We start from the raw sequence: 12,167 nt of genomic DNA on the forward strand, positions 1-12,167 counted from the left end.
CTGCAATGAAAATTAAAATGTAATATAAGCTACACCCCATAATAATCCTTGTAAATATGATCACTTAAAATGAATTAGTACCGTAACATTGTTCTGTCTCAGCAATTTGTCTCGCGACAGCTGTAATATGATATCAAGGCAAATGGAGCAAACACCAATATATTTAACCTGTGATTTCAATTCTGACTGCTAATCTCAAAAATATTACAGCAATTTTCAGTGATTGAATTTTATTCAATTTAAAATTCCCCATCACTGATGATTAAAGCATTCAGTTCCTAGTAAAGTATAAGAAACCACTCACAGGGGAACATTTATCAAGGGTCGAATATAGAGGGTTCATAAACCCTCGACCCTCAAATTTAAATCCTTCAAATTCGAATATCGAATTCGAAGGATTTAGCGCAAATAAAGAAAAAATCGATAGAACGATTAAATCGAAGGATTCGAACTATTTTAAGCGATCGATCGAAGGATTTTTCTACAATCAAAAAAAGGTTACAAAAGTGCTGGGGAAGGTCCCCATAGGCTAACATTGTACCTCGGTAGGTTTAAACTGCCGAAGTATGTAGTCGAAGTATTTTTTAAAGAGACAGTACTTCGGCTATCGAATGGTCGAATAGTCGAACGATTTTTAGTTCGAATCGTTCAAATCAAAGTTGAAGTTGAAGTTTGTAGTAGCCTATTCGATGGTCGAAGTACCCAAAAAAATACTTCGAAATTTGAAGTTTTCTTCATTCGAATCCTTCACTCGAGCTTAGTAAATGTGCCCCACAGAGTAGCTTACATCAAAAAACTGTAGGAAAATAATAGAGAAGAAAAGAGAATTAGGAATAACATCCAATACCCATCAAGAAACACTTAAGGGACAATTTATCAATTTTCTAGATCATGATTTTGCAACAATTTGAGAAAAAAGTTGATCTTTAATATATTCAAGTTTTTCAATTTCAAATTTGCAAATGAAAAAAAAAAAGCAAACATTCAAATAAAAATCTTTTGTAACATGAAATCAAAAATGTACAAGATTTTTAAAGCAGCCAAGATTATACAGCCTCATTGAAAATGAACAAAACAATGTGATTTTTGTCTTTGATGAAAAATGGATTAACTATATCTAATAGTTTTCTTAAATAAGTGATTTTTTTCAAAATTGTGTGGGGTTTTTTTTTGCATTCACAAAAAACAAATCTGCCTCTCCGGCACATGCTTCTTTGGAGTGAGATACTATGTAATGAGCCAGGAACATACTCACTACCACATTCAACACAATGAACTGCATGTCCAAACATCATGGGGGCAAATTCACTAAGTTTCGAAGTTGCGCCAGGCGCAACTTCGCCGCACTTCGCCACACTTCGCCAGGCGTATTTTCGCCAGCGGTACGCAAATTCACTAAAATCCGAAGTTGCGCACAGGGGTAGCGTAAGTTTGCGAAGTTGCGCTAGCGTTGATTCGCTAAGTAAAGCGAAGTTACGCTAGCGAAGGCTAATTTGCATACGGCGCCAAATTCAAATTTCAATCGAGGAATACGTATCAGCACTACAAATAGCTAGAAAAGCTTCAAAACATCAAATAAAAATTTTAATTTGCCCTACACATGTGCACAAAAATTTTCGATATTTTTCAGCCCATAATGGAGAAAACACGCCAGCGTTTTTTGGGACTTTTGACTTTTTTTGAAGCAATCCCTATCTACTCTATTGCGCTTCGCCAGGTCTGAGGTGGCGAAGGAAGTCTAGCGTAAAAGGTAGCGTTCAGTACACTGCGCACGTTAGTGAATTTGCGTAGTTACTTCGCTAGCGAAAATTCGCCAGGCGTAAGGGTGCGAAGTAACACTAGCGAAACTACGCCAGCTTTCGTTAGTGAATTTGCGCAGTAACGAAAATGCCAAACGCTAGCGAATTAACGCTAGCGTTCGGCGCTTCTGCGCTTAGTGAATTTGCCCCATGGAATCAACAGAAAAGTTGTCTCTAGTGATGGGCAAATAAATTCGCCTGGCACAAATTTGTGGCAAATTCCAGCATATCGCCGCCAGCGAATAAATTCTCGAATCTCCTGTGAAAATTCGCTGGTAAAAATTCGCCCGTGTCAATTTTCGATTTTCGATTTTTTTTCGTGAAAATTTCAGATTTTCACGATTTTTTTGTGAAAACCTTCAAATTTCAAGCTTTTTTAGTGAAATCCTTCAAATTTCACGATTTTTGAGTGAAAACCTTCAAATTTCACGTTTTTTTTGTGAAAACCTTTGAATTACATGATATTTGAGTGAAAAAGTCAGAATTTTAAGATTTTTTCTTGAAAACGTTCGAATTTCACGATTTTTTCAGAAACTTTCCTATTTCAGGATTTTTCCCAGTTTTCGGCAAAGCGAAATGGGACAAATTCGCCCATCACTAGTTGTCTCTGAAAATTGGGTGGGTAAAAAGAAGAACAATGGATGTCCTAGATAAACTAAACCCAGTGCATCCCCAGATATAAAGCTGTATTTAAATAAATTAAGCATTCAGTCTATTAATCCTCTGGTCCTTCCACATTTTTTGCTCCTTTGACTTAACAATTTTCCCTTCCTCCATTCCTCTTTTTACTCTCAACTTGTTATTGTCTCTCTCTTCCCCATTTTGCCATATACCATTCTTGCCCCTCTTACTGGGGGTCATTTATCAACACTGGGCAAATTTGCCCATGGGCAGTAACCCGTGACAACCAATCAAAATGCTGCATTCATTGTTCTACTTGCAGCTGGCTATAAAAATCTAATCACTGATTGGTTGCTATAGGTAACTGCCCATGGGCAAATTTGCCCAGTGTTGATAAATGAGCTCCAGTCTATGTGCAGTAGTCTCCTTACTCCCACTCCCATGTACTATGCTGTTTTTCTTCTCCCTACTTCCCCATGTGCTGATTTCTCTCTCAACCTATGTGTCATTCTCTTCATGTGGTGAAACAAAAAATAATGAAGAAGGGCATTGGCTTTTAGGTTTGATAGATCAGTTATATGTGGGCCATGCAAACAGTGCAATAGAACCATATATAGATCTTGGACTGAGCCGGACCCAAGTCAAAGAGACAAATTTGATTCATGGTTTATCTCATGAAATCTCATTAGACTGAAATCGAATTGATGGGAAAATCTAAAACTGAACAAGAGGATGTTTTAATTAACGTTGGATTAAATCTAGCCCATTACTCAACATTTTGACAAATTAGCTCACAGAAAGATTTGAAATTAAGGAATACATAAATTACAGGTGTGGGATCCATTATCTGGAACGTCAAAGAACGTCATGCTGCTGGTCTATTAAATATTAATCTGGGGATTAGGGGTGGTGATTTGGAGACATCGCTTCTCTCCAAAGAAAGTGAATTAATTTTCTTAATGAATACTTTAAGCCCGCCTGGTCTTAATGAGAGCATTACCATGAATATCTTTATTTGATGATTTTCACTTTGTGCCATATCTTTATTTCCATATTATCCAATACAGGAACAAGTGTATTTGTTATGTATGATGTTGCTTTATGTAACATGTCAGTAGCCATTCCATCAAATGTTGCAGATTCAATAGCAAAATTCCCTAGTTTGATACTTTACTGTCACTACGAATTTGTTTCTAATTATTGTTGCCATTTGACATATCCAGCAGTTTGCCTTGGAGAAGCATAGGGCTGTTGCACTGCATTGGACAGTGCTCCGCCCTCAATGTCATGATTGGCCAATTCAAATTTTGAGAAGCACTTGCCTCTCTATTTAAACCTGCACTTTTTGAGCGCCAAAAATAGCCTTTGACAAAGCTCGCAGGTTGGCGAGCGAAACGTGCGTCAGGCGCTTCGAATAACAATTTTTTAAACTGTTAGGCAGGGACGGTGAATTAGCTGTTACTGGTTACGGGCGGAAGGGTGGAAGGGTGGCTTGGGAAACTACGCTATACTGATATGGGCTTAATGTATTCCACCAGTCGGATACTTGTGCCCAGTTCCTCTGTCCAACTCTAAAGGAAGGGTGGTGTGGGAAGGAAACGGGTAGCGCACTCAATACCGGCAGGTCGCTCCTCCTCTGATTACGCCAACAGTATCCCGCTAGTCGGATACCTATGCACAGCTCTTTGGTTTAACTTCAAAGGAGGGGTGGTGCGGGAGGAGACGGGTAGCGCACTTGGTACTGGTGGGTCGCTCCCCTTCTGGTCACGCCGACACTCTCCTACAGTTGCGCTATAGGGAATGGTTGTGAAGGACGATCTGAGAGGGTACTGAAGACTGGGCTCGTTAATCCCTCCTCCCTATAACCTTACCCGAGTTGACATTATGTCAATCATTTCCATGTGTTCATATATCCATGTATAGCTATCTTACAGGCATAATTGTGTGTTGCCATACTTTGGCCCAATTATATACAAAGGTCATACATTGACCCGCAATACCGTTCGGTCCATCCGGTCCGCTCATATACCGTGGGTCACCAGTACTTTGCTGCAATTGAGAATATAGTGGGGAAACAGCTATCACTGTGAATACAAACCCATACAACTATCTCAATTTATGATAACCGTTTATTAGCTGCTGACCTCGTGTCTATTCAGCTTCCGTACCTAACCTTGCTTTTAAATATATGTAATATATACTTTTTTCGCTTCATATCATTTTTAGTTGGTTATTAGTAAAAGTTAAGTTTTATCTTTTACCATTTGGGACCTCAGATCAAAAGAGTGGGAAGGTGCAATACTATGGGTCATACTCTTTTCCCTTTTCTGTTTATCCATTATCTGGAAACCTATTACTCAGAAAGCTCAGAATTATGGAAAGGCGGTCTCCCATAGACTCCATCTTATCCAAATTTTTTCAATTGATTTCCATTTTCTATGTAATAATAAAACAGTACCTTGTACTTGAGGGGAATATGGTGGGGAAAAAAATGTTTCATTCTGGTATTTTTTAAAAAAAAAATATTTAAAAATGTCAAATGCAGGACTTTTTAATTACATTTTTCAGAGGTCTTTCATACTGTTTGATTTTTTTTATACCGTATATACTCGAGTATAAGCCGAGTTTTTCAGCATCCAAAATGTGCTGAAAAAGTCTACCTCGGCTTATACTCGAGTCAGTGGGCAGTAGCTGAGATTGCAGTAATTTTTAATCATTCCTATACCAACAGTTCGCTTGGGGAGAGACTGCAATATCACACAGCGTCCTCTGTTGGTTTTATGAAAGAATAACAGTGACTGCAATATCACACAGCACCCTCTATTGGTTATATGAAAGAACAGTGCGCCCTCTGTTGGTTTTATGAAAGATTAACAGTGACTGCAATATCACACAGCGCCCTCTGTTGGTTATATGAAAGAATAACAGTGACTGCAATATCACACAGCGCCCTCTGTTGGTTATATGAAGGATTAACAGTGATGGCAATATCACACAGCACCCTCTGCACATGGTAGTGGGACAGTGGGGCAATGCACACAGTAATCCGTTTGGCAATTCTCTGTCACCATCAACTTTGCAAAGAAGTCTGGTTGATCGCTGGAGGGGGTCATTTTGGCGGAATGTGTGCTGCTGGGAGACAGGGCTGTAGTTGTGTCTAGGCTTATATTTGAGTCAATAAGTTTTCGCAGTTTTCGTAGGTAAAATTAGGTACCTCGGCTTATACTCGGGTCAGCTTATACTTGAATATATACGGTAGTTATAAATATGTTTCCTGATGTTTCTAATGTTCTTGATATATTGAAATGTTTCATGACCTTTCTCCATAATCGAAAACATGTTACCAATGTGGCTAAATAATCAAATAAATTGTATCCTATTGGCCTTAAAAACGTCATTATTACAATTCACTTGAAGTAAAAAGTCATAAAATGGTTGTCACATTGTAGGGGATATATGACAAACTAAATATATGTGACATTCCTGCAACTCTGTAAAATGTATACAACTTCTCTTCACACTTCTCTTGACAAAGTTGTTCCACATTACACATGCAAAACATGTTTTTAACTGGTGAGCAAGAATGAATTAAAACAACAATTTTACTTTAAAATAAGAGTCAAATAGATATGGCAAGTCCATTATTACCTTTCTTTGTATAACACCAACATATTCCACAATGCTTTAATGGCTTTAAACATGGAACTGAATCTAGGCAGTAACATACATAGTAACATAGTAACATAGTAAGTAAGGTTGAAAAAAGACACATGTCCATTGAGTTCAACTTTTTTTTTTTTATTAACTAATAATAGCGCTAACCATTGCACTAACATGCTCCCCATGTGATTCAAAACATTTCAAATATATTGTGAAAGCAGCACCTGGGTAGAGGTATGCATATTAATTGATGGCTCTGATATATAATAAAAGGGATTTCTAACAGCAGTACAAATATAGCACGTTATGAGGTATAAGGTCTGATGACAACTAGTGATGGGCGAATTTATTCACTGTCGGCTAATAAATTTGCAAAATGGCAGCGAAAATTCAATGGCGAAAATTGACGCCGGCGAAAAGCAAACAGATTTCAATCAATTTTGACGCCGGTGAATTGACACTGGCGTCAAAATTTGCCTTTCGAATTTTGCGTAGAAGCGAAACAGGACAAATTCACCCATTACTAATGACAACAATAATCCAGATCATTAAATCAGTCCCTTTGGTATCAAACTTGGAAGCTCTCTAATACCACTTTGCTTTATACAGAGAATGTTTAGAGTACTCAATATTGTGTGTGCGTCAACCACCTTATTTAACCTTGTAGGTTGGGTGCAAAACAATCCAGAAACCCTTGCCAGGGGGTTGCATAGACATAGAGGAAAAAAATATATAGAGAATTCTTCTAGACTATTGGGCTTACGTTAGCCTTGCAGGCAAGTTGGTGACCATGGACACGGTGAACACACTGCATAGTACAATAACGTCCATGGCACTACACTGCAGATTAAAATGTGTAATGCAAACAGACTGTATCTTTTTAGCAAAGTAAAGATGCTAAGCAACCAATGGAAATGTGACTGTACAAATAGATGAAAAACTGACCAGCTGTCTGAGCACTGTGACGCTCAAGACTCATTGTGTAACTTTTAATTGTCTGCTCCGAACTCCTCCAACACCTATTAAGATGCAGATATACCTACATAAAACTGTTTATTGGCAACAAAATGTCCTATTTTAGATGAGAAAGGATTTTATGTAGTGATGGGTGAATAAATTCGCCTGGCACGAAGTTGGGGTAAATTCCCACGTTTCATCGATGGCGAATAAATTTGCGTTTTTTTTTGTGAAAACGTTCAAATTGCTAGATTTTTTTGTGAAAATATTCAAATTGCTCGATTTTTTTGTGAAAATGTTCAAGTTTCTCAATTTTTTTGTGAAAACGTTAGAATTTCATGTTTTTTTTGTGAAAACTGTAGAATTTGACGATTTTTTCATGAACTTTCCGATTTCACAAATTGTCACGAATTTTTCGACGTTTCACGAATTTTGCGGGGAATTTGCGAATTTTTCCGCGAAGCGAAATGGGAGAGATTCGCCCATCACTATTTTCATGTTCTTGATCTGTAAAAAGCCATGCATGGAATTTAACCCTTTTTATGATTATGAAGATTTTCATTCATCCAGGCCATGGTATATCTAGTATGAGTTTATATTCTCTTGTAATTCTGGGCATGAGTGTACAGATACGATAGTTTAATGCGTGGACTGACAATGCTAACTGATATTTTTGCATTATGGATGTAGTGTTGCACACACAAGAGTTCTAGGCAACGCACTCTTCGGATCACCCAAGGAATCGCTTGGTCTTCAGATCAATGGTAAAAACTTTGATTTTATTGAAGATTTAACATTTTAACAAACTGTGTAACCCTGCACCATGAGGTCTGACGCGTTTCGTGTCACTGCACTTCATCAGAGACCTCCAGGATCGCAGCCCTTATTTGGCACCCCCAGCAACTGTTTTCATGCTTGTTTTCAACTCTTTTTACAAGTAAATGTGGCTCACGGGTAAAAAAGGTTGGGGATCCCTGTTCTAGGGTTTCTGTGGCATGTGGTCACAGGGCTGTCTGTCTAGGTGACTTTTATAGATATGGCACTCCTGTTTGCCTTTGTGTTCTGGATTTCATATTACAGTATGTTGTTGATTATGATTTCTGTAAAGAAAGGGTTTGCACAGCAAATTTTTCACAGATGCTTATATCTCCAGTGCATACATTCCCCAGTTCTGATGGCATTGGGTTCTCACTTCTACAGGCTTCTTTCTTACAGGCAGCTTGCTGAAACTAGGCATACACGTGATATACAATTTGCTTTCTGGTGAGTAGGGGAGTAAGTATTTCACACTTCATTTGATGTTGCCATGTGCAGTGGTGTCTTGATTTCTCACTTTCTGGGAGTGTCAAGCACCTATGTTTATTGGACTCACTTTAATTCCATAGTGTCTATAAATTAGAATTATTCTTATCCTTGTAGCCTTTCATATTTCTGGGGGTTGCTACCAGGAATATTTTATGTTCCCTTATAAAAGCTGTGTGATTGTGGGCTTTCTGCAATGGCATGACAATCCTCATTACATGTTCCTGAGCCTGTTACACCCCTATTGGGGGGGAGAGTAGCTTGCTACATCTCAGTGAGTACTGACATGGAGTTTGTCAAGGGAAAGGAAAGATTGTTTCATACTTACCGTGATCTTCCTTTCCTGGGCAAACTTCATGTCAGTACTGCCCATACTTTTTCCAGTAGTTTGAAGAAGCTTGTTAAAAAGACAAAGGTAGGTGGATGGGGTTGGTCTTTTGATAATTTGGGAGCAACCTTCTGATGGGAGAAGGGGAAGGGGCTATTCCTGTAAGTACTGACATGGATTTTATCCAGAATAGGAAGATCACAATAAGTATTTTTTTCCTTTTTCAGGTGTTTTTTTCACTTACATGCAATCCTGGATACATATTTAATAAGTTAATACCTCCAGCCAATTAAGGAGACCAATGGGCTTAGTTGTTTCTTCTGGCATTCTAACTTACTGACCAGCTGGTTGTTTAATAGAGCTGAAGCCATTATTTCTCCCATCGGTGTATTCATTGTCTTTCTAAAGTTAGTTACTGAAGCCTATACCCACATCTCATGTATGGCCCTGTTTTTGCTTTTGGTTAGCAATAGCATTATGCGGACAGAAGGAATATGAAATAAATCCATATGGGGAGGCCCATTTTTTAAAGATTGAATTTTTGTGCTCTTAGAACTTTTTGAAACCATACCTGAAGACAGGGCTGTCGAACGTCCTCCATGATATGGAAACTTTTAATGTAATAAAAAGAAGTCTCTGTAGCCCACAAGCAGTCTGAAACCCATAAAAATGCCTTAGAATTCTATTTTCATCCCATGGGCCTCCTGTTGGACAGTCCTGCTCTAAGATAATGATTATAATATGCAGATTTAATTGTTGTACTTGATATAACATGGACAGTGGACAGGGAAAAAATAATATAAATGCAAGTTATACACTAAATGGCAGTGTGTTGGTAGTTTCCTTAAATGAGAAGGATCTAGGGGTTTTTGTAGATAACAAGTTGTCTAATTCTGGGCAGTGTCATTCTGTGGCTACTAAAGCAAATAAAGTTCTGTCTTGCATAAAAAAGGGCATTAACTCAAGGGATGAAAACATAATTATGCCTCTTTATAGGTCCCTGGTGAGGCCTCATCTGGAGTATGCAGTGCAGTTTTGGACTCCAGTCCTTAAGAGGGATATAAATGAGCTGGAGAGAGTGCAGAGACTAAGTGCAACTAAACTGGTTAGAGGGAGGGAAGACTTAAATTATGAGGGGAGACTGTCAAGGTTGGGGTTGTTTTCTCTGGAAAAAAGGCGCTTGCGAGGGGACATGATTACACTTTACAAGTACATTAGAGGACATTATAGACAAATAGCAGGGGACCTTTTTACCCATAAAGTGGATCACCGTACCAGAGGCCCCCCCTTTAGACTAGAAGAAAAGAACTTTCATTTGAAGCAACGTAGGGGGTTCTTCACAGTCAGGACAGTGAGGTTGTGGAATGCACTGACGGGTGATGTTGTGATGCTGATTCAGTTAATGCCTTTAAGAATAGGGATGTCGCGGACTGTTCGCCGGCGACTGTTCGCGCTCGCCGAATGTTCGCGAACGTCGCGCGACGTTCGCCATTTTGGGTTCGCCTTACCTGGCGCTTTTTTTGACCTCTCACCCCAGACCAGCAGATACATGGCAGCCAATCAGGAAGCTCTCCCTCCTGGACCACCCCCACACCCCCTGGACCACTCCCCTTCCATATATAAACTGAAGCCCTGCAGCGTTTTTTCATTCTGCCTGTGTGTGCTTGCAAGAGCTATTGTAGGGAGAGAGCTGTTACTGATTTCACTGATTTCTTTGAGGGACAGTTGATAGTAAGTTTGCTGGCTAGTAATCTACTTGATACTGCTCTGTATTGTAGGGACAGAAGTCTGCAGGGATTTGAGGGACATTTTAGGTTAGGTAGCTTTGCTGGCTAGTAATCTACCTTCTACTGCAGTGCTCTGTATGTAGCTGCCTGCTGTGGGCACTGATCTCTTCTGATCTCATCTGCTGACTGCTGTAATAACCCAATAGTCCTTGTAAGGACTGCTTTTATTTTCTTTTTTGTTGTTTTACTTTGCTACTTTAACATCCCAGTGCTATTAGTCTAGCTGTGTTGGGGAGTGGGACTGGTGTGCTGCTGTGCTGCTCCTAGTAGTTCAGCAGCAGCAACCCGAGAAATTTTTTTTTTTTTAATATACATATATTTTTTTTTTCTTTTACTTATCTTACTGTTCTTTAACGTGTACAGTGCTGTTGCTGTTCTTCATAGTAGTGCACCAATAGTAGTGCACTTGCAGGCATTATTTGCCCAGTGTGTTCTTCAAACAACAACCATCTAGCTGTGTGAGCTTGTTCACATTCTGTCTAAATATCAATAATAATACCGTCTCCAGAAACACCACCCGAGTGACGTTTTTCAGGCAGCAATAATATATTCCGTATCCACTGCTGTAGTAGTGTATACGTTGACCTTGTAGGCCTTGTTTGCCCAGTGTGTTCTTCATTTTCAAACAACTCCCATCTAGCTGTGTGAGCTTGTTCACATTCTGTCTAAATATCAATAATAATACCGTCTCTAGAAACACCACCCGAGTGACGTTTTTCCAGGCAGCAATAATATATTCCGTATCCACTGCTGTAGAAGTGTATACGTTGACCTTGTAGGCCTTGTTTGCCCAGTGTGTTCTTCATTTTCAAACAACTCCCATCTAGCTGTGTGAGCTTGTTCACATTCTGTCTAAATATCAATAATAATACCGTCTCTAGAAACACCACCCGAGTGACGTTTTTCCAGGCAGCAATAATATATTCCGTATCCACTGCTGTAGAAGTGTATACGTTGGCCTTGTTTGCCCAGTGTGTTCTTCATTTTCAAACAACTCCCATCTAGCTGTGTGAGTTGTTCACATTCTGTCTAAATATCAATAATAATACCGTCTCCAGAAACACCACCCGAGTGACGTTTTTCCAGGCAGCAATAATATATTCCGTATCCACTGCTGTAGAAGTGTATACGTTGACCTTGTAGGCCTTGTTTGCCCAGTGTGTTCTTCATTTTCAAACAACTCCCATCTAGCTGTGTGAGCTTGTTCACATTCTGTCTAAATATCAATAATAATACCGTCTCTAGAAACACCACCCGAGTGACGTTTTTCCAGGCAGCAATAATATATTCCGTATCCACTGCTGTAGAAGTGTATACGTTGACCTTGTAGGCCTTGTTTGCCCAGTGTGTTCTTCATTTTCAAACAACTCCCATCTAGCTGTGTGAGCTTGTTCACATTCTGTCTAAATATCAATAATAATACCGTCTCCAGAAACACCACCCGAGTGACGTTTTTCCAGGCAGCAATAATATATTCCGTATCCACTGCTGTAGAAGTGTATACGTTGACCTTGTAGGCCTTGTTTGCCCAGTGTGTTCTTCATTTTCAAACAACTCCCATCTAGCTGTGTGAGCTTGTTCACATTCTGTCTAAATATCAATAATAATACCGTCTCCAGAAACACCACCCGAGTGACGTTTTTCCAGGCAGCAATAATATATTCCGTATCCACTGCTGTAGAAGTGTATACGTTGACCTTGTAGGCCTTGTTT

Source organism: Xenopus laevis, chromosome 5L (assembly GCF_017654675.1).
Source record: "Xenopus laevis strain J_2021 chromosome 5L, Xenopus_laevis_v10.1, whole genome shotgun sequence".
Classification (NCBI taxonomy): Eukaryota; Metazoa; Chordata; class Amphibia; order Anura; family Pipidae; genus Xenopus; species Xenopus laevis.